Below are 27042 nucleotides of genomic sequence, written 5' to 3'. Positions count from 1 at the left end.
CATGAATTAAACATAGTTTTGAAAATGAGCTTTATAATCTAGAAGCAGAAATATATTAGGAAATCAGTCAGACTGATAAAATGATGGTTTGCGACCTATGCATCAAGTAGGCAATAGCCAGACAAAGTTAGTCATGACTAAGTCTCACTGAAATGAATGGGACTGAAATTAGTCATAACTAACTTGTCTCATTGATTTCAATGGTGCTTAATCATGCCTAAATATTCTGAATGCTGCCCATTGTGTCTAATCTGTGAAAAGTTGTCAAGTGTAGACAAATCTTAATTTAGAAGCAGATAATTGTCTATGCTTCATCTTTCAAAAGCAAAGGTGAACACAAGAGCCTTGTGGAGTGCTGTGATCATGCCAGAGAAAATGGGGGTGGCGGTGGGGGGGGGGATTTTGAAATCCTAGAGTCTGAGAGAACTAAAACAAACAACAACAACAACAACTTACAAAATGTTCCACAAGTTCAGAAAGAGCTTATTTCATGTGATCTCCCAAGGGAACCGTAAAGCTTCTCAGCTAGTGAAATCTTTTAAGTAAAAGTTTCCAGAACCATTTTGTTTATTGAGTTATTGGGATGAATGATTACATTTCTCATTCGATACACCAGATAAAATTATATGCCACATATTGGAATATTATTTTTAAAATTCTTTTCAATAAAATCTAAGTTTTAGAAAAAGAAAGAGAGAAACAGAGTAACTGTTATTGAACACAATGGGATTTATTTCTGAGCAAACCTGCATAGAATTGAGCTGCAAGATTTCTAGATATTTCAGACTCCTTTTCATAATTAATTAGTGAAGAATGACCCTTTGGATGTTTGTTTATTTTATTGTTTGATTGATATACCACGTTTCATTAAAATAATCTTAAAGCAGTTTACAATATAATTAAAACAGTGCATAATTAAAATAGAAAAGTACAGATGATCTCCAAGCAGTTTACAATATAATTGAAAACACCTCAGGCTAAGACTGGAGACAAAATTTTAATCTTCAGTGTCTTTTTTTTTTAAAGCACTCTCCTTTCAATCAGCTTGATACCATACTTCAAGTATAGATTAGAAGTGACATCAAAAAAAAAAATATAGATTTGGACAAATTTGTAGTTTCATAAAGTTAAAAGTAGCTGAAAATTCACACAGTATTTATTGAGATCCTCACCACAACCCTTCTATTTTAATGGTCAACATTTATGGTCAAGATTCTTGAGACTATACTCCCGCCCTTGCAAATACCTTTTGCTTTATAAAGATATTGCAAATTCCATGTTATTGCTAGAAAAATATTTGCTGGTGAAAAGTAATCTAAATAGCTGGAAGGTGCTGTGAGACAGTAATGCTTCCAGCAGCAGGATGCTGCAGAAAATGAGCAGGAACCTGTTCCTGACGGTAGTACCAAAAAGGAAAAGATTTGTCCAAACTCTTGGGGAGTTTGTCCAAAGAGTTGTCCAAACTCCCTGTCAAACTTGGGGAGCAATAGGAACTGGGGTCCTCTAAGAGTGTGTGGTTTATAGCTGCTTAGCTTAGTATGAAAGGAAGTAGAATGGAAGGGGACTGAAACCTGTTGGAGCTAGGACCCTGGTAGAATCAGTTCTCAGCTGCAATCTCATAGTGACCACTGGGGGTTTGGGGGGTCATGGATAAAAGTGCTGGACTCCTCCCCTCTTTGTTCTTCCAGTGTTAGTTTCCATTTTGTCTCTCTAGAGATGGCTGTTTGTTTTGGTCTCTCTCTTCAGCCATGAGCAACAGCTTGAAATTAAGCTGCAGGCTTATTCACATTTATTTGTAACCTTTTCTTTAAATACATCCTTGTAATTCTTCAATACTAAAGGCCTGTCTCAAGACCTTTTGCTTTGCTGCTTTCTCACCAAACTGGTTTTGCTTTGCTATTTGGGAACTGTCATTCTCCCCCTATAAAACTAACCCTGCTGTGAAGTGCAATCAGATGATGGAGAAAGGCTAGAAAAGGTTGTAAAAGTATTTAGCTTAAAGAAAGCATAATTGGAAAAAGAAAGGAGGTAAAATAAAAGTGAAAATTCAGACAACTCTTTGGCAAGTATTGCTTGTATAAGCAATTCACCACCATACCTGAGGGAGACAAATACGTTCAGTCTCAGAGCCACAAATGTTCTAGAAAATTCACACAAGTAGACATTGCCAACAAATATTAAAGTCCCTTTTCCACCTTCCTTTTGTACAGTGCAAGTTAATACTGAGGATACAGAACAGTATGTGGACTAGCCTAAAGGGTTAAAATTATAATTCTGCAAGTGTTAGGGGAGTCCAGAACAACTCTCTTCAGAAGTAACCTCACAGACTATCTTTGCACTTGCATGCATGCAAAGTTACAGAGAATTAAATGTCTGTAGCATAGGCCTGTGCTGTCTCCACAATGATATGTCTCATTCCTAATCATCCTGGAAGATGACATGTCTATCTCCCCAAAGCAAACATTTCAAGCACATAATAGGTTTCTAAATAGGCTTTAAAATGGCAGAGTAAATGCCATCACTGGCTATATTGCCAGTGCATTTTGGCTTCACAATAACATCCTTTTTATGGTCTTGATTTCATACCATAAACTTTCAGAGTAGAAGCTGAAAGGTCACTGTTGCTAGCACCAACATGTATCAGCACTCCCAAGAAAGGGACCACTGAACTTCCATCTGACTTCATTAGCTTAGTAGTATATTATTACATGACCCTGTGAGGAAATACAAGTTACCATGATCACTTCAAGGATGGCAGAAAGGCAACTCATTGGGAGCTGGATTCTAATTAATTTCTTAGAAATGCATAACATGGTATTAACTCATAACAGAGGTGACAGTCCTGTACTTGATATGTGTGTCTTGTTGATTAATCCTTTATCTACAGAAACACATGCCTTCTGTTTTATGTATTGTATCTTGTATTTCTGTTATGGTCTATGGCCGATATAGAAATAAAACAAAATTGTGTTTGTGTGATTGGAATATTGGTATGGAGTCAACACATGAATGACTGTGTACATAGGGCTTTCTCTCACACAATTGGGAACCTGGAAAAGGAAGCCTCCCAGCTGTGAGGAGAAAGCTCTGTGTGTTTGTACACTTGTATACATATTGACTCCATGCAGACAATCAAGTGAATGTGCCTAAATATCCCTTCCATGTGTGTTCCACTCTCCCTGGTATATCTGGTGAATACAATTTTTGTCAATGACAGATTAATGAAAAAAAATTCAAATAATTGTATTACAGATATTAATAAATAATTGTATTTAATTGTAGTTATTTTCTCAGGGAACATAATGGTAGTAGCTGTCACAGAGCTGGGCTGTAGCTTTAAGTTCAACTGAACATTTAAATTAAATTTTCTGAATATTTCAAACAGAAAATTTTATTGACATTTTTGAAAACAGGTTGTGCAGCAACTAATGCCAAGCCATTCTCAAAGCATTTTCTTGAGCATCCATCTTTAGAGTTTATGCCACCTTTGAGACTGGCTTCCTTATCTTAGAGGCAAGCCTAGATGAGGGAAACTAGAGGCCTGGAGCCATCTCCAAAGCTTTGTCCTTTCTTTGCCATGGGATCTGGTGATGGCCACCAGCTTGGATGGCTTTAAAATGGGCTTAGACAGATTAATGGTGGATAGGTCTATCAATGGCTACTAGCCTGCTGGCTGTGGGCCAACTCCAGCCTCAGAGGCACAATGCCTCTCAATACCAGTTGCAGGGAAACAACAGCAGGAGAGAGGACATGCCCTCACCTCTTGCCTGTGGTCTCCCCAGAGGCATCTGGTGGGCCATGTTTAAAACAGGATACTGGATTTGGGCATGATCCTGATCCAGGCCTTGGGCCTGATCCAGCAGGGCTATTCTTATATTAAGCAATCACTTTATAATTCTCTCCCAGCCTATTCATCATGTTGATACATAAAAAAGAAATGTACCTACCACAAAGAAGCACACAAAGTACTTTCCTAACAAAGATACTTACCCTTTTCTACTGCTGTCCTCTACCTGCCTGCTGGCTGTGTCTCCCTGTAGCTGACAGCACAGGTGCTGAGAAGGAACCAGCTTGCTAGAATGGAGACACTGCCATTTCTCCCACCAGGGAACACTCGGCTTCACACTCAGCTTCAGGCTTCGTGGTAAACATTGAGTGAAGCCACTTCGAAGTACACTCACGGCATTGAGGGAAGCAGCCGCTCCCCTCTGCTCTTGGGGTTGCTTTTGATGCAAGTTCCTTCTAGCCAATGGTTTCCTTTCAATTGGCTAGAGTTTTCCTTCTAGCCAATGGGGGTGGGAGGAGAGGGAGAGAGTACTGAAGAGCTACATTTGCATCTGTAAAGAGAATATCCTTCTTATCATGCTAATGATTCTACGTCAGTGCCTCTCCCATTTGCTCCAGTGCTTTCAGAAAAAGTAGCTTAAAACCCGCATTTTAAAAACATGGACATACATGGAGATAAGCTAGAATTAACATCACAAAGCTTGGATGGGTCCAAAAATTTAAAAGGGACTTGGAGGTAAGTTTGGCTGGTGTGCACACACTCTCTTCTGAAGGAGATTCAGGGCAGAAGCCCTGTGTATAAAGCCTCCTGGAAGTTTTCCACACGGGGCCTTTAAAGCCTTTTAACTCGAATCTCCTCCAGAATGGAGGGGGCGCATTCACATATCTGCCGGATTTACCCCAAAGTCCCTGTGAGTTATCGGGGAGCAATTTACACAATTCGGGTTTTTCACTGCATGTTGGAGAGTAATCCAATTTATATCCAGGGTAAAAAACCCCACTCTTTGTGTCAGTTTTTTGAGTCAACTTGAAGTTCTCAGTAAAGCCTCCCAGCAAACACGTGATAAAGCCTGCTGTGTGTAAAAGACCCAGGTCTTGAAATTTTTTCAACACATACAAGCATGAGAGGACACAGCAGGTGGTGTCTTCCTTTCTATGTAACTCAAAAGGTACAGGAGCCGGTTAGGGTGAGGAGCTGAACCAGGAGGCAACCCTACTTAGAGGTGATGGGGACAAAACCTAAGCTGTTCCACCTGGCTGCATTTGAGGGAAAGCTGATACAGCAAGGCCCCACTCCACTAGCTTGGCTACAACCTATAGTCCATTAGCTCCTCTCTTCCCAGAACCATCTCCCTCAGGGGCCATTCTGCCTGACCATTATAACAAATGGAACATAATATAAGAATTGGTAGTAGAATTTACTTGTTTTTCCTTTGCCCTCTGTATCTTTGTTTCTTAGATTATTTGAAACTGCAAATTATCTTCAATGCATTGACACAAAGGCAGTATATAAATGTAGCAGATAGATAGTCTAGAAAGTTGAGCACAACTTCCTTTTTACAATGCTATTTTAACCTCTGCTTGACTGCTAGGGCTACTTCTCTGTACGCAACCCAACTAGGAAGCATGGTTCTTTCCTCCTCACTGGTGAGCTTCTGCTCCCCTGGCTCCTCTTACAGCATGTAGGCATGCCACTCCTCTCCTGAGGGTTGTGGTATGTTGAGCATACCACCAGAGAATTCATATGGGTGGTAATCTTTAGATGGACCCAAACTAGCATGCCACTGAAGATTAGAAGCAAGTTGCCCTGCATTGAGTATTAACAAGTTGATTTGGCTGGGTTGTAGCTAATACCTCTTTCCCCACATCCTCACTACGGTCACGACACAGCTTAAGTCTATTCTTGTCTTTTTTCATACTTTTGAAGCAGAAGAGGGCATGCAATAATTGACATAATTGTTGTGTAACAAATTCAAAAGGCAGAAGTTACATTTATTACTAAGAGCCATCATTAAATGTTTGATTCAAAACATAGCCAAAATGTAATAACTCTACTGTACACAAGGAAGTAGTAATTATTTTGTGCAATAACTATGTTTAGAATTGACTAGAGTGCAAATTAAATACATCTATTGACTGAAATGAGTTAGGTATTTCTTGATCTATAATCCTGAGGGCAGACTGTTCTACCAGAGAGATTCATAATCGGGCTAAATGTGCCCCAGATTAAGAGAAAAGCTCTTGGCTGGCAGGGAAGAGAAGATGAACTCTGCAACGCTCAGAGATTAACTCAGATATTCTATAAGGATCAGCAGGGATTTGCAGTCAATCTCTTGTGCAAGTGGCAAGTCAGCATTACTCTTTCAGGGACAGAGATAATGGAGTCATCCTTTTCAGGTGTATTCTGGTTGGCAATGGCAAGAGGTAGAAATTCTGAAGCTGCTCTTAACCCAAAAAGCAGTCAAATGATCCAGAAAACAATGGTCTGATTCAAATGTCATCTCCACTGGGGGTAAGCAGATATTGCTGATGCGTTATCACTGTATCTTCATTTGCAGAAAATGCCATAAGGAAGCCAATAACTCAAAACTGCAAATGTCATGCAACTCAAGATCATTGTGTTAGTTGATCACATGTTCAGTGATGGCTCCAGGTCAGTTTGAGGAGTCCCTAGGCAAAGTAACTTCTGGTGAGTCCTCTCCTATCTGAGTGGCCCTGCCCCACCCACCCCTTAGTGGGGCAATAGACATAGGTTTATTAAATTCTCAGCCAGAGGTGCAGGGAGGCCAGCGATGGCCTGGGTTCTGCTGCTGCCGCAGCCCCCTAGCCCCACCCCCTGCATATGATGTCAGATGCAGAGAGTGTTTAGCTCCACCCCCGTGTTTGACATCAGACACGGGGGTGTGGTTTAGCTCCAAAACGGGGCAACACAGCCCTGCTTGGAAGTTAAAACGGCCAGCACTGCATTCCAAAAAGGCAGGGAGAGTCACTCTGGCCTTGCCGTGAAGGCAGCACTTGCCAATTTAGCTAAAAAATGGGGCCGCATGGGCCTATTTGGTAGCTAAATCACGTATCCCCACACACAGCCCTGTTTGGAAGCTAAATCACCCCCCCCCCACACACACACACACAGGGCCCCATTTGGGAGCTAAATCCTGCCCCCCACATCTGAAGTCAGATGCGGGGGGCGTGTCTGGGGTGCCAGGTGTGGCCCCTGGGGCAGTGGCCTGGGTTCGTTGAACCTGTCTGCTCAGTGGTGGCTCCGGCCCTGTTCTCAGCTGGCTGTCCGCAGTAGCAGCATTCTACCTGGTGGTTGCTACCAGACATGCTTTTTGCATCTACACACACACACACACACACACACACACACACACATTTCCCATGTGCATCACAATACTATGTGGGACACTGTGGAGTGAAAATCATGGCAGGAATCAGCAAAGATGCTGCTGCTAGTGGTTCATCAAGAATGAAAGAAACCCATCGTTGCAAGAAAGTCATGTTCTACACATTCCCTCTGTACAAAGTCACAAACCTTGGCAACAGTTTCCTGTCAGTCCTGTAGCAGCTTTTTCCCAATGGTGGTTCTTGCTCAGACAACCTGTTTCAGCACATGAATTTAATATCCAGTTAGCTCCACCTGTGAAGTCAAGTATCTCCATTTCTGCAGCCAACCCTTTAGCCTTCTGCTTCATGGAGACAGCTGACATCACTCTCTTACTTTCTCTTTGTCCAATTCTTAAGGTTCTCTTCCAAAAGTGGCCATTTACCACTCTGACCCCCTTCACACTTTTTTCCTAGGGTGAAGTGCTAGCAGACATTCCTCTTTTTTCATCAATCTCATACACATTTCTCATCAACAAAAAATTCTCTGCCTGCAGCTTTTTCCTTTCTCCTTAGTACAGGCTATCACTGAAAGTTTGAAGTCCACCATGCATGACTTCCATTTCCCCCTTGCTACACAATGCCCCTATTGTTGCTTGTAGTTAAAGTACTGCAGAGGCTTCCAAGTGTGGACAATACAACTGAGGATGCTTGTAGGCAAAGTAATGCAGAGGCTGTAAGTGTGTAGGCTGTAGGTGTGGGCAATACAAGGTTCCCCCCCCCTTCACAACTATCAGCTGAGGGTTATACCCATATGTGGGTTATATTTGTGCAAATATGGTGCTCTCTAACTGTCCTTGGGTGGGGCTTTGACATTCCTAGAGTCCAGGTTTGTCAGGGTAGGAATGCTTGATATAACCTTTTGGCAGAGCATGAATGCACTCTACAGGTTCCTGGGTCCTTGGGCTCACATTTCTCTCCATCAATGAGACTTAATAGCTTTTGGTATTCAGCATAGAACAGGGCTGCTGAGCCTTGGCCCTCCTGCAGATGTTGGCCTACAATTCCCACAATCCTTGGCTATTGGCCACTGTCGCTGGAGATTATTAGAACTGTAGTTCAAAAACAGCTGTGGGGCCTAAATTGAGCAGGCGTGGCATAGAGCATGGCTGCACAACTTCGGGCCTCCTGCAGATGTTGGCCTACAGTTCCCATAATCCCTGGCTATTGGCCACTGTACCTGGAGATTATGGGAACTGTAGTTCAAAAACAGCTGTGAGGCCTAAGTTGAGTGGGCCTGGCATAGAGCATGGCTGCAAAACTTGAGCCCTCTTGCAGATGTTGGTCTACAACTCCCATTTATGCCTCATTATTGGCCACCATGGCTGGCAATGACGGGGAGTTCAAAAACAACTGAAGGGCCAAAGTTGTGTGCAGACTTGGCATAGAGTCACCTCTTTGCTTGGTGTGAGGAGTCCTCTGCTAGGTTTTGCCAAGCCATCAGGAAGCTAAGTTTATATCCTGTGAATCCAATTCATTTGAGCTGAGCATGCATAGGAGAACTTTCTGATGAATTTAGTCCAGGGGTGGGGAAAATGAAAATGAAAATCTGCTGAATAAAAAGTTTACTAATTAAATGTCTTAGCATAAATATTGCACCATCTCAATATAGATGTTACTCTAAAAACATTTAACCAATTATTTCTTCCAGCACTAATAAGATGAACACATAATGTGCAGCATATGTATGAACTAGTTGAAGGCCCATGAAAAATGATGGGCAGAATAGTAGGCAACAATTGTTGGTTGCATGTGTCACCTTTTTCCATCCTGTCCCTCCCTCCCTCCTTTATTTCTCTTTATTCCTTTATGCCTCGAAAAGTTATCTCCTTTTCCTCGGCATTTGTTTTTTTCACCCTCCACTTTTCCATTCTTCTTTCTGTCTTTCCACCTGCTTCTCTCCAGCGCTCAGAATAAAAACAACAGTATATTTAAGATGAATAATTGTGAATATGAATATGAATAATTTTCATTGGGACCTACTACTAGATAAATGTGCACGTTACTGTTTTTATTTCTCGGTGTAAACCACTTTGGGAACTTTTGTTGAAAAGCCGTATATTATTATTGTTGTTGTTGTTTACACAGTCAGACAGGTGTTATTGACTGGTTTGTTTTATCCAGACATAGAGTACTTCCCAAGGACCTGGGATGGCTGAATTTTATTGTCAATGTTGTTGCTGTAATGATAGATATCGTCGCAGAATATAGGCTGTTCCCAGTAAAGTTGCTTTATGTAATTGGCTGATGGTGATTTCTGTGGCCCCTATGGTGTTGAGGTGCTCTTCAAGTTGTTTTGGAATTGCACCTAGGGTGCCAATTACCACTGGGATTATATTGGTCTTCTTCTGCCACAGCCTTTCAATTTCAATCTGTAGATCTTTGTATTTTGTGATTTTTTCTATTCCTTTTTCTTCTATTCTGCTATCCCCTGGTATTGCTATGTCGACTATTTTAACTTGTTTTTCTTTCTTCTCGACTACAGTTATATCTGGTGTATTGTGTGGCAGATGTTTCTCTGTTTGTAGTCGGAAGCCCCATAATATTTTTGCATCTTCATTTCCCATAACTTTTTCAATTTGATGGTCCCACCAGTTTTTGGCTACAGGTAGCTTGTATTTTTTGCAGATGTTCCAGTGTATCATCCCTGCTACCTTGTCATGCATTGGAGTCAGTCTGTGCAATCTTTTTACAACAGCCAATTAGGTGGTCCATGCTTTCATCTGCTTCTTTACAAAGGCAGCACTTGCTGTTTGTTGTGGATTTTTCGACTTTTGCTCTTATTGCATTTGTTCTTAGTGCTTGTTCTTGCGCAGCCAGTATTAAACCCTCTGTTTCTTTCTTCAAGTTGCCATTCTTAAGCCATTGCCAGGTCTTGATGATGTTTGATTTTCCAGTTATATTGTGCAAATATTGACCATGCAGTGGCTTATTTTTTCCATTTTTCTGCTCGGTTCTTTTCTTGTTCTTTCTTGCAGGCCTGCTTTGTTTCATTGGTGTTGAATAGTTTCTCATTATTGACCATTTTCAGTGCATCTTCTTCACTGTCCTTGATATATTCTTCAAGGCCTCTTTTCTCCTCCTCTACTGTTTGATGGGCTTGCAGCATTCCTCTTCCACCTGAGCTGCGAGGGAGGTATAGCCTATCGACCTCACTGCGGGGGTGCAGAGCATGATTGATGGTCATTATTTTCCTGGTCTTATGATCTAGCGTCTCTAGCTCTGCCTAGGTCCAGTCTATTATTCCTGCAGTGTATCTGATAATAGGTATAGCCCAGGTGTTTATGGCTTGTATGGTGTTTCCGCCATTGAGTTTGGACTTGAGGATTTTTCTAACTCTCCTGATATATTCACTTCCTTAAAAACAAAACAAACAAACAAAAACTTCAGTGTGTGCAATGTTATCAGCCTGGAGAATGCCCAAGTATTTGTAATGTTCTTTCTCTTCCAGGTTCTTGATGTTGCTTCCATTGGGAAGTTCTATTCCTTCTTTGTTGTTGTTATTTTTTCTCTGTTCATTAATAATACAGCACACTTGTCTAGTCCAAACTCCATTGCTATATCGCTTCAGAGCACGCAAGCCCCACAACCACGCCAACGTAGTGCCTCACTGGGGGATGATGATGATGATGATTAAAGAAATCTCAAATGCACTTTTTGTCAGAGGAAGCCAACCTACAAAGGTTGACTTCCACTCAAGATCCTTCCACTCAAAGAAGGTGGAACACAAAACAATATCTTCTCCTTTGTTCACAGAAACTATGTTCCACAACAATATCATCTGAGTGGCTAAGGATGTATATTTCCCCCACTTTAAGCCTAGGAAACATTTCAAGCCTAGGCAGAGACATTTCCTGATATAAGTGTGAGAAGGCAGGGTCATGAACCTATATCTCACTTCCTTCTCCTTCTTTTGGTTTCCTTTGCAGTTCTCTGTTCCTCAGTTTCTTCCTCTTTTCCCATTTCTCTCAATCATTCTCTTTCTTGAATGGAAGCTGCCCAATTCATATTCTCTCAGGGTGACATTCATTTATGTAACCTCTAACATTCTTGATTACTACAATGAGCAACTGCCACCAGTGATTAACATCACTCCGAGTGGTATGCACTTCAGTGAATACCAGGCCTGTAATGTAGGTTAGACTAGCAAAATAGTCTAATAATAATAATAATAATAATTAATTAATGAGTAATATTTACCATCTCAATTAGAAACATTTTCTGCACATCTACCTAGCAGATCTGGAATGGTATTACAGTTGTGCTTATGGAAACAATTTAGCCTATCCATCATTGAGAACTTAGGTGTGTCTTGGAGCATAGGTAGCTCTGTTTTATCTGGACATTAATCATCATGAGTGGCTGTATTGTACATTAAGTCATTTATTTGACTGTTGTGGAACAGAAGGCTCAGCTGCAAAGGAAATGGAAACTGAAAAGTGGAATAAAAATACTTTTTTTGAAAGCTTAAAGACTATGCCTTGAATTTTTAATCAGTGTAGTGGATTTATTAATTGATGGAAGATCAGTCTTATACACACTTAACCTGAGAGTTCCATTGAACTCCATAAAACTTCCTTCAGGGTAGGCGTGAATAGGATTGCACTGTAAAGCTATAATGATGATGATAATGATGATGATGGACAGGTCTCACCAGAGGAGCCAGACGAAGAGTGCCTCTCCCATCAACAATATGGTGAGATGTAACTTTAATAAATCTCTACTGGATCGGTCATCGCCGGGGTCAACAAGGGCATAGCCAGGTGCTGGAGTCCCTGGACATCTGGTGGCAAGTGGGCTACAGGACTCAGGCTCTTCAGTTGAGCAACCAAGGCTGGAGACTACAGGGATACTGGAAGAAATGTCGCTTAACCAGAAAAAATATACAAAAAATGCCAACAAGGAAATAATGATCTGCTATTACAAGTCTAGTCCAACTAGAAGAGGTTATTTTAAAAAATGTACCAAATTTGGAAAGAGAAGCACCCAGATACAGAAATAACAGAACAAAGGCTAGCAGACCAGAGAAGATTCATAATAAGAAATAAAGTATTCACAGAAGTTGAGCTGGAAGAACTGCAAAGAGCAACATAGGCTCAGGATATGGAAGAAGAATTACCACCAGCTGAAGAAGTTGCTCAGGTGCTGGTGGAGGAGGTGTTGGAAATAGAGGATGCCACTGCTGCTGAACTGTTTCAAAATCAAAACCAGGAAACCTCCCTTTTGCCTTCACCTCAAAATCCTGAATGCCGTTTAAAAGAAAAGCAACAAGAACTAAAGCAAAAAATAACTGAGCACATGAACCAAACAACCACCAGGGTTCGACTTCCAGCTTTAAAAACAGTTGCTCAGGCATTAAAAGATGTCAATGCTGCACTTGCAGAAATAACAACCAATAATTTGCAAGAAACAAACCAACTAATGTACAGTGTAGCAACAACACCAACACAAGAGCTTGGATATAAGATCAGTGGACCTGTAAAAAAAGAAAGTAATACATCACCTAAATGGAAGATTAGATTAGAAAATAAAATCGCCCGCCTTATATCAGATGCTAGTAAATTGAAAGATATAAAAGACAAGAAGCTGAAGAATGAAAACACCAAACAGTATCTGATCCAAAAATACCACCTAGATTCAAGGAAAATTAGAGAAGTCCTGGAAGTAATAAAGCAGCAAATAACAGCAGTGTCAAAGAAGATTAGCAGATACAAAGCTAGAATTACACAACACAGGCAGAATCTCCAATTCCAGTCGAATCAGAGATGTTTCTACCAAAGCATAGAAGGAGAAACTGCAAGAAACAGAGAAACACCAAATAAAGAAGAAACAGTGCAATTCTGGGGGAAACTATGGGACAATCCAATAGATTATAATAAAAAAGCAGGCTGGGTGAAAGAATTGAAAAATGTAACCAACAAATGCAAGATCTAATAATAACACCAGAATTAATAAGTGAAAGAGCAAAGAAAATTAAAAATTGGACTGGACCAGGCGACGATGAACTGCTTGGATTTTAGCCTTCACAAGCCTTCATAAACAACTATCAAAACAGTTCAATCACATTTTGCAAGGCGGTGATATTGAACAATGACTGACAACTGGGAAAATTCATCTCGTAACGAAAGACCCAGCAAAAGGTGAGGCTGCAAGTAATTATAGACAGATAACCTACTTGCCAACCATGTTCAAATTATTAACTGGAATAATAGCAGATGAAGTAATGCAACACTTATTAACTAATAAGCAGCTTCCAGTTGAACAGAAAGGAAATTGCCCGAACACCAGAGGCACAAAAGACCAGCTACTGATTGACAAAATGATTTTAGAAAATTGCAAGAGAAGAAAAACCAATCTAAGTGTTGCATGGATTGACTACAAGAAAGCCTTCGATTCATTGCCTCACACATGGATACTAAAATGTTTAGAAACAACTGGTGTCAGCAAAACATTCAGATATTTATTAAAAAAAGCAATGAGCATGTGGAATACACAGTCAACCATCAATGGCGAGACACTTGGACAGGTTAGCATTAGAAAAGGTATTTTCCAAGGGGACTCACTATCCCCTCTGTTGTTTGTAATCTCCATGACTCCACTTTCACAAATACTAGACAAAACAGGCCTCGGATACCAAACATCTAAAAGATCAAGTCAAATAAACCATCTGCTGTACATGGACGATCTGAAGTTGTATGGAAAGTCCCAGTCAGAAATCGAATCACTGCTAAGCACTGTCCGTATATTCAGTAGCGATATAGCAATGGAGTTTGGACTAGACAAGTGTGCTGCATTAATAATGAACAGAGGGAAAATAACAAAACAGAAGGAATAGAACTGCCCAATGGAAGCAAGATCAAGAACGTGGAAGAGAAAAAACATTACAAATACTTGGGCATTCTCCAGGCTGATAACATTGCACACACTGAAGTTAAGCACTTGAGATAAGTTAAGCACTTGAGATAAGGAGCAGGCTCTGGGGGATGCAGGTGGGCAATCTCCATCCAAACCCTTTAATCCAGGGTGGTAGGGGGGTTATGAAGACTCAGCCTCCCACCCCAAATATCTCCTCCTCAGTCTCCCCTGTTGGGAAGCGTGCAGCCTCGTCGGCACTCTAACCGGAAGCCCTTCCCTGCCTTAAAAGCAGGGAAGAGCTGCTCCTGGCTGCGCCACGAATGCAGCAGCCATTTAACTCCCGAACAGGGGCCGTGCGGCCCCCGCTTGGGAGCTAAACCAGCACCCCCGTATCTGATGTCAGACGCTGGAGTTGTGTCGGGGCTGCGAGGTGTGGCTCCTGATTGGCAGTGGCCCGAGTTCTTTGAACCCATTTGCCCAATGGTGGCTCCACCCCTGAACCCTGGCCAATTCCAAAGCCAGATGTGCCACAGACTGCTCTGCTCATTAGTGCTGCTGACACAGGCAGGCAGGCATGCATGCCACCACCATGGCCAATTATGAGATGATAGACTGGTGCCCTGACCCCTGTGTCAGGCTGTCAGCGGGCCCAGCACCAATCTGAAGCCCTGGTGTTATTCAGATGCAGGTAGGCAGGCAGACATATATGGTGAAGAAGAAGAGAAGAAAGAAGAATTCTTCTCATGGTAAGAGTATAGAAGCTTTGTTTCTTGTCAAAGCATGGGTCCATCATGTTGAAAATTCTCTGTGGTGAGAGAATCCTTTTCTCATTATAGCAGAGTGCACAGAGGCACAACACAGTGGTAGATTAGTTAGGCATGCGTGTGTGCTGAGAGTAAAGTAACTTGGAGCCAATTTATAGTTTCAAATCAATATAAAACACATTTATTAAGGAACTCCATAGGAAAGTGAGGATTTAGGATCTCTAATCTATCTATCTAGCTGGATGCAGATGGATTCTGCATCTTCTCTGCACACATGGTGCAGGGAGAGAGGCTTGCCATGTTGCAAGGTAGGAGGCCAGGTAGCGAAGAGAGAGAGAGGAAGGAAGTTTGAATCCCCTAAGAGTAGCAATCTATATTTCAAAGGGATAGCATCAGAGCAGTGGAGAAGGGATGACCAATGTCTTGACTCTCTAGCCCTCTGACTTACTAGTCTGTCCTCCACTGTCTGAGGCAAAGAGACAACGCAAAGTCCTTTAACTTCCAACACATCAGGCCATGACTACACTGCTCTCCTTTCTCTCTGTGGCAGGCAGGATGGAAGGAAGGAAGGTTTGATTTTGTGGTTTTCTCTGCACTAAGTATAATATGATTGCTGTGCTATTGCTGCTATAATTATCTGGTTTTGTTGGATCTCAGATTGACAAAAGCAGAACTTGGTTGCCTGCCTGAGTTGTGGTTCGGTTTGATTGTGAGAAATGGACAGTGGCAGCTCAGCAGTCTCTCACTCTATGTGTACTACTTTCTTTGTGATTGCAGTGAGATGAACTCCATGCCTTGAGCATAATTTGTGTCTCACTCACTGCTCTGGTCGGCTCTGCAATCTGCATTGCAAGGTGTGCTACTCAGTCAAAATGTGGCTGAAGACGTTGCTATAGCTGTACTATGCTGGTTGCTGCTGCTGCCAAGGATGCTGCTGTGCTGTGACAGCTGTTGCAATGCCGAAGTAATGTGAGAGTGAGCAACTGATGCCAATGATGTTACTGCAGCGGAGGCATCGTGACTGGCCTTGGATTCTGGGTCAGTGATTCTATTCTGGCCATGTTTGGACTGTCTTTGAAATGTGTGTGCTGTGCCAGGAGGGACAGATACCTTCTTATGGTGTGCTTGCAGTTTTTTTCAAGCCAGAGTTGCAAAATGTGTGCACAGCCACATGGAACAATGGGGGACACGAAACATCCAATTGATCCCCATCAGTAGCTCCTAGGGACACCCAAGTGGGTTGTGTGGTACAGCATGATGGGTGCTACCTACCACCCAACCCACAAAGGAAATGGGCAAATGGGTGATTTTTTATCAAATCCTTTCCTCATAAGATCCTATGGGGGTTTGGGGAAAAGGTTAAAAATTGTTTAAAATCATCCACTTGCCCATTATGCTGTACCATCCAACCCACATTGGTGTTTCTCACACACACTCTCTCTCTCTCTCTCTCTCATCTATGCTAGTTCTCCGATCATTCCTCCAAACAGCTGTTTCTCCCTCAGGGAAAAATATAGGTATTCCTGTTTTCCCCCACAGGCAAACAGCAGTTGGGATGGAATTTCCCCTGGCATGGGGGAAAGGGTTAGCATGCACACCCTCCATTTGCCACTGCTCTGGGGGAGGGGGAAGGCAGCCCCCCACCTTATCCCTGCACCCCGCCTTCCCCAGCTGGCCCTTCAGTTATAAGATAAATCAGGACACCTGGAGTTTGGTCCTTAGACACTTTGTAAAGCAAGTTATTTTGGGGAAAAGATTTGGGGGAAAACAGGATCCAAACACTTGTTTTAAAAAAAAAAAAAAAAAATTGACAGTCACATCAGTTGGATGTCCATACACTGTCACGCTGTCACTGTCACACTGTCCATGTACTGAAAAGGAAAACCCCAAGCTCTGTTATTTTACAAAACTATTTTCAAAGGAGTGTTGTATGCCTATCATTTTGCTCTCTGTTGCCTACAACACCCTTGCCAAAACCCTTCTCTTGTAAATTACACTTCGATGCTTCACTTTATCTAGTTTCCAAACTTGTATGAACAGCTTCCTTTAGGGCTTAAAGAGACAGTAATCAGTGTGTTGTTCTTCACAACAGGAAACATCTGATCAGCTGTAATTAGTAAGGCCATCATTATATGCCATCATTTTGCATTCTGCACAGTGATGGACCCTCATGATTGTTTGCCATTCACTGGGTTATATAAGGAACCAGCACAATTTCTTTTGATGCAATTTCTGTACAAGAATTGGGACACTTGTGCAAACATTGGGGTCTCTTTAAAGCACGTGGAACAGAGAACAGCCTGATGTAATTGACTTGTGGCATTCTAGGCAGCCATGGTAGAGGGTTGCCATGGGAAACTGGAAAATGCAAATCCCAAGAAAGTTTTTTAGGACAAGAAAAACTGATCGATGGTCATTTTGTCACTTTTGGGGCTATTTTGCCTCTTATCTGAGAAAGTGCCTGCTTTTGAGTGAGTTATGGAACTAGTTAATTAGAACAATGAATATACCAGACTGGTTTAGAAATGTAGGAGGTATTATTATGCATAGACGAATAGAAACACATGGAATGATTTATTCCAGCAGGATTATTGTTTGGGCTCCGTGAATATGGACATGGAGCATTTTTGAAGCTAAGTGTCATAGCTGAGGAGGCTCTTATTTCAGCAGGGAGCACATTCCAAAGCCTCAGGGCAGCAACAGAGAAGACCCGTCCCTCAGTAAGCCATCAGACGAGCTGGTGGCAACTGCAGTTGCACCTCTCCTGATGATCTCAATTTTCAGTGGAGCTCATAGCAAAGAAGATGTTCTCTTAAATATTTTAAATTGTATTCCTGTTTTCTAAGGTGCTCTTCTGAGATGAGTTCTATGTCATTTGCAAATGTGATGGGGGTCCCCTCCATCTCTTAATTTAAGCCATTAATAACAATGTTGGCAAGTATCAAGCCCAGGATAGAGCGGTGAACTACCTCCCTCAAAACCTCCATCCAGTTTGATGAAGAACCATTGATGAGCACTGTCCGAGTACAGTTTGCCAACCCAGTGCAAATCAACCATATGATATTATCTATCCATGGTTGCCCTGTTTTTTAATCAAAATATCATGGGGAACTTTGTCAAATAATTTCCTGAAATCAAGATAAATTATATCCTCACCAGTCCCACAACCCACTAAGAGACAGGATTATTCTGGCAGGATATATTACTGACAAATTCATGTGGATTTCTACTAAGTACTGTATTGTTATAAACAGTGCTTCTTTGGTGATGGTAGCCACCAAATAGTGCAGTGGGGAAGTAATTTGCATAGGGAGCAAGGTGTTGCCTGTTTGAATTCCCACTGGTATGTTTCCCAGGCTATGGGAAACACCTATATCGGGCAGCAGCGATATAGGAAAATGCTGAAAGGCCTAATCTCATACTATGCATGAGATGGCAATGGTAAAACCTTCCTGTATTCTACCAAAGACAACCACAGGGCTTGGTGGTCAAGCCACCGACTCGATGGTACAACTTTACCTTTACACACCGGTACTGAGTACTTGCACCTACTGGTACCTAGTCCCACCTGGGATTGCAGCAACAGGGAGGGGAAGGCTTTGCCTTGGTTCCTTGCAGGCAATGAAGGCAAAGTCCTGCCTGCCACTGTGATCCCACGTAGGGAGTGAGCTTTTGAGTGCTGCACCAGGCACATTTGGCACTTAGCTAACATGCCCTGTGAGTGCAACCCACAGGGGGGAGTGGCCAACTCTAAAACACTTGACACCGCACTCAGAAACTCACTCCCCACTGGGGATTGCAGCAGCAGGGAGGGCTGTGAAGGAAAATCCCTCCCCACTGTTGCAATCCCAGGCAGGGGGTGGGCTTATGAGCGCCACACTGGGTGTGGCCAAGTGACGTGGCCAGGCTCCAAAAACAGTGTGGCACTGAGGTAAGTGTAAAGGTAAAGTGTGCCATCGAGTTGGTGTCGACTCCTGGCGACCACAGAGCCATGTGGTTTTCTTTGGTAGAACACAGGAGGGATTTACCATTGCCATCTCTCACGCAGTATGAGATGATGCCTTTCAGCACCTCCCTGTATTGCTATAGGTGTTTCCCATAGTTTGGGAAACCTACCAGTGGGGATTTGAATCAGCAACCACTGGCTTGCTAGTCATGTCATTTCCCTGCTGCACCATAAGGTGGCTGTGAGGTAAGAGTACCAGCACCTTTAAAAAAATAAAAACAGCATTGGTTATCAATATGCTTACAGACTGACTGTGTTCTAATCTGTTCTAGTATCAAAGAAAGAGTCTTGGGTCTGTAGTTTCCTGTATCTGAAAGTACATCAGCAAGTTATTTTAGTATCCTAGGATGCATTCATCTGGCCCTGTAGACTTGAACCCATTTAAGGTAAACAGATGCCCCACAACCAACTCATCATCAACCTTGAACCACAATCCTGACCTTCCATCCTGCTCTCATGAGGTTGGAATGGACGAGGAGGAACTGTTCCTCTCTAATAACAACTATCACAGCTTCTGCTTTTGAACAAGACATGATCCAGACATGATCCAGCTTGGCAAACACAGTGACTTTGTTGTCTTTTAGACTCCACCATGCTGGTTGCTTCTACTTCATGACAATTTGTTACCAGTAAAGACTTTGGATTACTATTGTATACCCCTGATTTGTCAGCCATCTCTGTATGAACACCATATATATATATATGAACACCTATTATGAACACTCTGTATGAACACCTGTATAAACACCTATCATCTCTGTATGAACACATATATATATATATATATATATATATATATATATATATATATATATATATATATGCATTACTGGAGAGTAATTAAGGGTGAACAGCTATTATATCCATTATGAGTAACCTGTGACTTTAGAACACTACCTTTAGCAGATTTATTCACTGTTCTACTTCATTCAATCCTTGTTCCTCTTGGTTTTAGAGGTTTTTTGATCACTTATTTCCAGGTTTGTTTCCTACCTCAACAGCAGGCATATTTTGCAATGTATGGTTGTTTGTGTGTAGCTCGACTGAGGCACTTGAAAACCACTAGGCACACTGAACCAAGGCAGAGAGGGAACAGGAGTATGTTGGCTAGCCCTACATCTCATTCCAATATGATCCTAAGCCACACCCCATTCACTATTTCGTCTGCCTTCTTACATCCACCAACACTTTGGCTGCATTCACACATAACATGGAACTGAGGGTCCAGTGGACCTGTTATTCCACCCTTCACCTGTGCACTAACCTGTCTGCATTCAGACATAACTGCCAGGACCCGAACCGCAGTCAGGGAGGCTACAGTGAGGAGGGGAAACTGGCTCTGTGGGCGGGGGAACTGGCTGCTGGGCTTCCTCCTTCTCATGAAGGAAAGCTACGACAGCCAATCATAACAGAGAGAGAGCTTCCTTCCCTTCAGTGTTCAGATGCAACGACCCTGATCTCAAAGCTCATGTAGAAGCAGTGAATCTCATAATTAGCTGAGGGTTCAAATTGGAGTTTGGGGAGAGAAACCTTGGGTCGCTTTTTGAATGGGACAGAGGTTCCATGCATTCAGACATGCAAGAAATCCAACCTCTGCCCCATTTAACTCTGGTTTCCCGTTACGTGTGAATGCAGCATTTGTCTCTTCTACCTAACTTTTTCTTGCCTCCATTTGTTTTGCTTCCATTCTGCAGTGATCTTCATTATTGCTCAAGTGGGGGCCAATTTGACAAAAATCTTCCAGTTGAAGAGGCACTGTGCTGAGCCTCCCGACGTCTCCACAATACTGTGCTTTTCTGAGTGCTGGAAGGCCCCTTTAAGGGAGATGGAGCCCTCTCTTAAGAGCTCTAGGAAGAAAGCACTGCGAAGGGCTACACTTCCCAGCACTCTGTGCAAGATTGTCTGGGGGCTAAAGAGGCTGCATCCCCACCCCACCCCGGGGCACACAGCACTGCCTGTATGGATGGTTATCTCTGCTTGATGCCAGGGGCGTTGTGCAGACTATTCAACTTTGGAGAGAGCTTCACGCAGTCCCAATAAGGAACTAGTCAGGAATCTGAACATAGGATTTATGGGGGCACCACTGGCCCCCAGGCCTTACAATGAAGACTCCTGGCTCACAGTATCAGTGTTCTTTCAGCCAGGCAATTTTTCGTCCTTCCATTTCTGCTTTCCTTAATCCCCCTCCCCTCAGTTGTCACTTCTCTCTAATATGCTTTCAAACACCACCACCCTTCTTCTGTGTGTCCTTCTCAGCTTCTTTTTACTAACTTACAGTATCTCTGTTTTGTAGACAGAGGATGTTCCATGCTACATCTCTAGAGGGTTCCTCTGTGTGTGTGTGTGTCCTGTGCAGATAGTCAAACATTGTATAAATGAATATGTGGAGGGAGGAATAAGGTTGCAGCTGCTGGCCCCATCCTTGATCTCCATGCCTTGATTGGAATTCGTGCACAGCTGTTTACAGAACTTGAAATCTATTATCTCAGTTTTTGCAGGGTGCAAATAGTACATTCGGAACCTATGCATGTTGGTCTGTATGTTCAGGTGCAATTTGAACTGAGATTTGAATCTGGATCTAAACCCAGAACTTTATTTATGGCATGCTAAAACATCAGACTCCCCTCTGCTAACTGAGCAAAGAGGCACCTTTTTCAAGTGGTGATTCTCTTTAGCAGGGGGAGAGCAACTGGCCCTATCCATCCCCAGCACAGCATTCCTCCAGTGGCTGTTGGTGGTATCTTGTGTTTCTTTTTCAAATAGTGAGCCTTTTGGGGGACAGGGAGCCATTTTATTTATTTATATCTATGTAAACCGCTTTGGGAACTTTTGTTGAAAAGCAGTATATAATTTTTCATCTTATTCATGTATGCAGCAAGCCATTAAAAACAAGAAAAAAGTACCCATTGTACTTAAACCTAATTTATCTGTTGCTTGTCTGTACTAATATTTTTCTCCTCCTTGGTGGCATATAACAGAGTTCACATTTTAAAAATATTCCATTGATAAGAGCTTTACCTGAAAAAACTTTTCCCAGAAAGTGTCTATAATTTGACCCACAATGGAATTAAAGTTTGTACCCCCCAAATGCATCTCATCTATTACGGTCTCAATAGCACAATAGGGTGCTGTTGCAGATACACCACCTACTCAGCAAGTATTGCAAGGTCCTTGGCTTGACCATCCATGGAATTCATTCATTTTCTAAAAAGCTCTTTCCCTGCAATTCTAGCCAGGGAAATGTGAACGGGGTAATAGAGATCAACAGCCAAAAAATAACCAAAAGAATCCCTCTTGCTTAAGGATTCAAAACCAGAGCCAAGTTTATGTTTGGACCAAGTGCAATTTCAGCTACAGGAACCAAGTACACACATGTGTGCAAGAAAATACATAATGCAATACAGAAGTGGACTCCAAGAGCAAAGAAGTCGAGCCAGCATGTTATCCTTGCTTTGGCTCCACTTGCTTCATGGATACAGAGCTGCATCAGACCCAGTTCTTCAGCTCCAGCCTGGCACGAGTCTCACCTGGCTCCATAGCCCTTTGGCTACTGACTGGTGTCTGCTACATCCATCCTGCATCTGCCTTCTGTGCACATATATCTTTACTTAATACTGTGTTATATATTGTCCTACAAGCCATTAAATCTTGTTTTGGAATCTATGGATAGTTGCCCTGACGGCTTTACTGCTAATGCATTCTCCTTAAACATGATTTTACTTGTGCGATTTGACAGTTTCTGCTGCAAGCTGCATTCATGTTGAAAGAGGAAACATTAACTCTGCTTTCCAACAGCAGGCCAAAAGGAAGTCAACTTTTCCTTTACATCCGCTGTCCTGCTTATTTCATTCCTCTCTGAACTGTCCCGTGGAGCTTGCTACTCTTTAAATGACGGCTTTAGCAGATAATAGCTTTTCAGCAAGTTAAAACCTCTTGCATTAGAGGACATATGTTGAGAGTTTCCTATTTTAGCTGAATCCTTTAAATGAACAGCTACAGTCCCAGAAAGTGCAATTATATTTTCAAGCATACAGCAGTAATCTTGTAGGAAGCTCTTAATGACTTATGGAGCATCGTACATTTTAGATGAAACATGCTTTTAGCTACCATCTTTCACAGCTTTATTTTGTGGCACATGAAAATCCAAGAGAAAGCAGCTTAAGGACACAGCCAAACTATTTTGTATCCATTCCTGAACTGCATTAACTAAAATATGGTCTTAAACCATAAAAAGCAAAGACAGTCTTTCATTAAAGAGCGGCAAGTGTTTGGATATTCTGTCTTTGGGATATAACAGACATCTGACTGGAAGTCGGCCTAATGTACTGTTAGAGACATATAATCAACAGATGGAACTCTACGTCACGGCTCTTGGGTAATGCTAACACAAGGCATTTTTCCTTTGGAGACTTGATCTGGCTTTTGACTTGAAAACTTTAGAAAAAGAACTAAATTTATTCTTTTTTGAATAGACACAGCTTAACCCAACATATCTAGGAACCAAATTGATAATTCTAGAAAAAAAGGAAGATAAAGAAATAAGAAATTCATAAACTCAGATTACCAAGGACACTGCAGACTGTGCATACAGGTGACCATACACATGGAACATGAAGAAACACTGTGAATTATTACAAAAATCACGACACCAGAGAAATACCAAAAACTTTATGATGGACCACAGTCAGAGGCGGATTAATGTAGTAGCAAATGTAGCATTTGCTACGGGCCCCGCGTTTTTGAGGGCCCCGCATGCCCAGCTTCCAGCTGGGAATTAAAGTTAAAACTTTACCTGTTTTATTTGGTCCATATTAGATAAAATATCCCTTTTCTGCTAAATGTGCCTTTTAAGAGAAGGCCCAGCACAGCATCTGTCCAGTGGCTGTTGCTGGTGCCTACCACATTTTTCTTTTTAGAGTGTGAGGCCTTTGGAGACAGAGAAGCATCTATCCACTCTTTATTTTTCTATGTAAACCACTCTGAGAATTTTGATTGAAAAACGGTATATAAATGTTCACTGTTGTTGTAGTAAGTGTGAGTTTGTGGCTTGGTCTCTCATACTCCAAAATATAGCAAATGAAAAAAATTGAATTACTTTACTATGCAAGTAAATGATTTACGTTTTAATATTTATATGCATTAAAAAAAAATTAGGGCCCCTTTATAACATATGCTACAGGCCCCGCACTGGCTTAATCCGGCCCTGACCACAGTAATCCATAGCATTTCCTTTAGCTTTGAAATGTAGTAATAGCGCTTAATAAGGAATGTTGCTGTCCTGACATATGTTATAGTATCCTTTAGCAAGAAGAATACTTATCTTGAGGAGAACATCCCATCTTTGAAGCTAACAATGGATGGATATACCTTGTATGGAGGTCTTTGCACGTCTCACATTCAAAGATTAAATGGACAAGATCTTCAGTGGACTGGAGAGTGCAGAAGCACACACTGTGTTTCTTCCAGGAATGCACTTAATTCAGCCCTCCTGTTCTGCAAGAGGGAGAATAGTACAGGTGACAGTCATAACATCTCATGTGCATAGTACACTTTTAGACTGCAGTCATTTGGGAGAAGCCAGTAAATTCTCCACACAGTAAAAACATGCTATGCTTACTGCACAGCATTCCCAGTTGTCTGGTTTACAAGATGCTGCATCAGTATAGACAAACGTACCTCAAATTAGCACTAATTCACCATAAACAACCAATGCAGCAGCTGAGAATTCTCAGTATTAATGTGAATTATAAAAGCATAACCTAAATGCCTTTCTTGTTGGGGGTGGGGCTGGTTTGATTTCCTTTGTACAGGCCCTGCTCAAAGCTTTTGGAGGCAATAGGTAAAGGAGGCTTAATGGCTTCCAGGAACACACTCACACCTGTGTGGGGCATGGTGGCAGGGGGAGAAAGGGACATCTCAACCATATTTCAAAATCAAACCAATATTGATGTCGGTTCTTTAAAAAAGATACCTTCACCATCAGATTATGTAATTGGCTGCCATTGGTACAATGTCAATTCAGTTAGGGGATGTAGAATGTTTATAATAAAACTCACTTTTGCTGCAGAGAAATCTCAGGGGTTCTTGGTTCGACTCTTCCTTCTTTGAGTACAATAATTGGATAATTATATTTGGTCTGTAGAGTTTTCATCAAGAAACACATTTTGAACAGGGTTGCCTTCCCCTCCCACCCCTTGACTCTGTGTGCCTTTAATAACTACATGACGGCTAGAAAGCTTTAATTCAGTGCCATAGATAGCAGGGTTCAAAAGTGTTCAATGAACACAGACCACCACACCTGCAGGGGCCCTAACATCTGCCCTTCAAACCCTCTCCCTCCCCACTCCTGCTGCTTGCCACCAACTCTGTGGCTTGCCTCCTGCCTTGCCACTGCTCACCCCAGCATTTGCCCCCTGCCCTGCCACTCCTCAGCCCCACTGCTCAGTAACCAGTTTTCACAGCAGTGGGGGAGGTGTTCCATGGCTTCTCTTATCACTCAAATGAGGACAGAAGCCGTAGAAACTCTCACCGCTGTGTGAGCCTGCTAAGAAATGGAAGGTGAACATATTCCCTGGTGCCTACTCCACGTGCACATTGTCGTCTCTATTTTGTAGCCGGTCATGTAGCCGTAAGGGGTTCTATGGTTTCTCTCTTTATTTGAGCAAGGAGAGAAGCCATGGACCCCCTCCCACCACTGTTCAAACCAGCAACCAAGCAGTGAGGGTGAGAAGCAGGGGGGACAAGGAGCAGCAGGGCAAGAAGAGGAGGAGTAGGAGGAGCAGCAGTGAGATGGTGGTGGCAGTAGGTAAAAAGGTAACATAGGTAAAAATAAAATAAAATAGTAGGTTAAAATGGAGTAAAAATAATTCATGGCTTCTCTGGTGCCATGAAAAATATTAAAAGGGGACCTCGATGTTCATTTATTGAACACAGGCTCCCACTGACTTTGCTATGCCCCTGCTTTAATTCCATCTACAAATGGCATGAACCCCAAAGATACTTTTTAAAAGTACCTGTGCCTTTCTCAGTGAAAGGATTTGGAAGCCATTGGATTTGGAGGCATGCATCACTTGGGATTTTTTAAATAACAGCTGGATAAGAGGCCTGCCTGGGAATCTGATGTACTTGATAGGAGAAAGGCAGGATACATGTAATAAAGAAGATGGATAGTCCCAAGTCAAAATGACAATATTTTCAAGCGGACATGGGACTAAAACCTGCAAAGGTTTTAATGCCTAAAAGACCTTTGAAATAACCTTGAGCATTCCCAGTAATGTAAAAAGGCTCAAAGAAGCTAACAGTTTTCTTAATTTCATAATGTATAATTTATGAAGAAAATCCTGATGAGCCATCAAGAGCCAGAACATTATGAAAAGCCATCAAGTAGCAGTTATCAGAGAACCAACTATACATTACAGCAGACAGAGTGGCTACCAAAAACAGCCTCCTCAGGTTGCATTCTCCCTTCTATCCCTATGACTTTAGTCTACTTCCATAAGAACATAAGAAGAGCCCTACTGCATCAGGCCCAAGGCCCATCTAGTCCAGCATCCTGTTTCACACAGTGGCCCACCAGATGCCGCTGGAAGCCGACAGGCAGGAGCTGAGGGCATGCCCTCTCTCTTACTGTTACTCCCCTGCAACTGGTATTCAGAGGCAACTGGTATTCAGAGGCATTCAGAGGCTTGAGGTGGCCTGTAGCCCTCAGATAGACCTCTCCTCCATGAAGTTATACAAACCCTTTTGAAGCCATCGAAACTAGTAGCCAACAGCACATCTTGTGGCAGAGAATTCCACAAGTTGATCATGCGTTGTGTGAAAAAGTACTTCCATTTGTTGAACCTAAGTTTCCTGGCAATCAATTTTATGGGATGACCACTGGTTCTAGTGTTATGTGTGTGAGAGAGAAATTTCTCTCTATCCACATTCTCTTCACCATGCATGATTTGATAGACCTCTATCACGTCTCCCCGCAATCGTCATTTTTCTAAACTAAAAAGCTCCAGGTGTTGTAACCTTGCCTCATAAGAAATATTTTCAGGCTGCTCCAGGCCCCTGATCATCTTGGTTGCCCTCTTCTGCACCTTTCCCAGTTCTACAATGTCCTTTTTTAGATGTGGTGACCAGAATTGTACCCAGTACTCCCAGTGTGGCCACATCATAGTTTTGTATAAAGGTATTATAATATTAGCAGTTTTACTTTCAGTCCCCTTCCTAATGATCCCTAGCATGGAACTGGCCTTTTTC

The 27042-nt window shown here is 42.2% G+C and overlaps 1 protein-coding gene across 2 annotated transcripts in view; it reads right to left on the bottom strand.

Annotated features, from left to right (window-relative positions):
- PDE7B (phosphodiesterase 7B) overlaps positions 1-27042 on the bottom strand; it is a 284498-nt gene that overhangs the window by 228411 nt on the left and 29045 nt on the right. Inside the window, exons 1-2 of one of the 2 annotated variants that reach the window (XM_053288552.1) lie at positions 24852-24871; positions 24163-24288 (exon numbers count right to left, since the gene is read on the bottom strand). The exons of the other annotated variant lie outside the window; for it this stretch is intronic. The gene's annotated coding sequence lies outside the window, so the exon portion shown is untranslated. Of the gene's footprint in view, positions 1-24162; positions 24289-24851; positions 24872-27042 lie in introns of those variants that run through there. 2 annotated transcript variants of the gene reach the window in all.

This window comes from Hemicordylus capensis, chromosome 1 (assembly GCF_027244095.1).
Source record: "Hemicordylus capensis ecotype Gifberg chromosome 1, rHemCap1.1.pri, whole genome shotgun sequence".
NCBI classification, from domain to species: domain Eukaryota; kingdom Metazoa; phylum Chordata; class Lepidosauria; order Squamata; family Cordylidae; genus Hemicordylus; species Hemicordylus capensis.
This window is presented reverse-complemented; position numbering and strand designations above follow the sequence as displayed.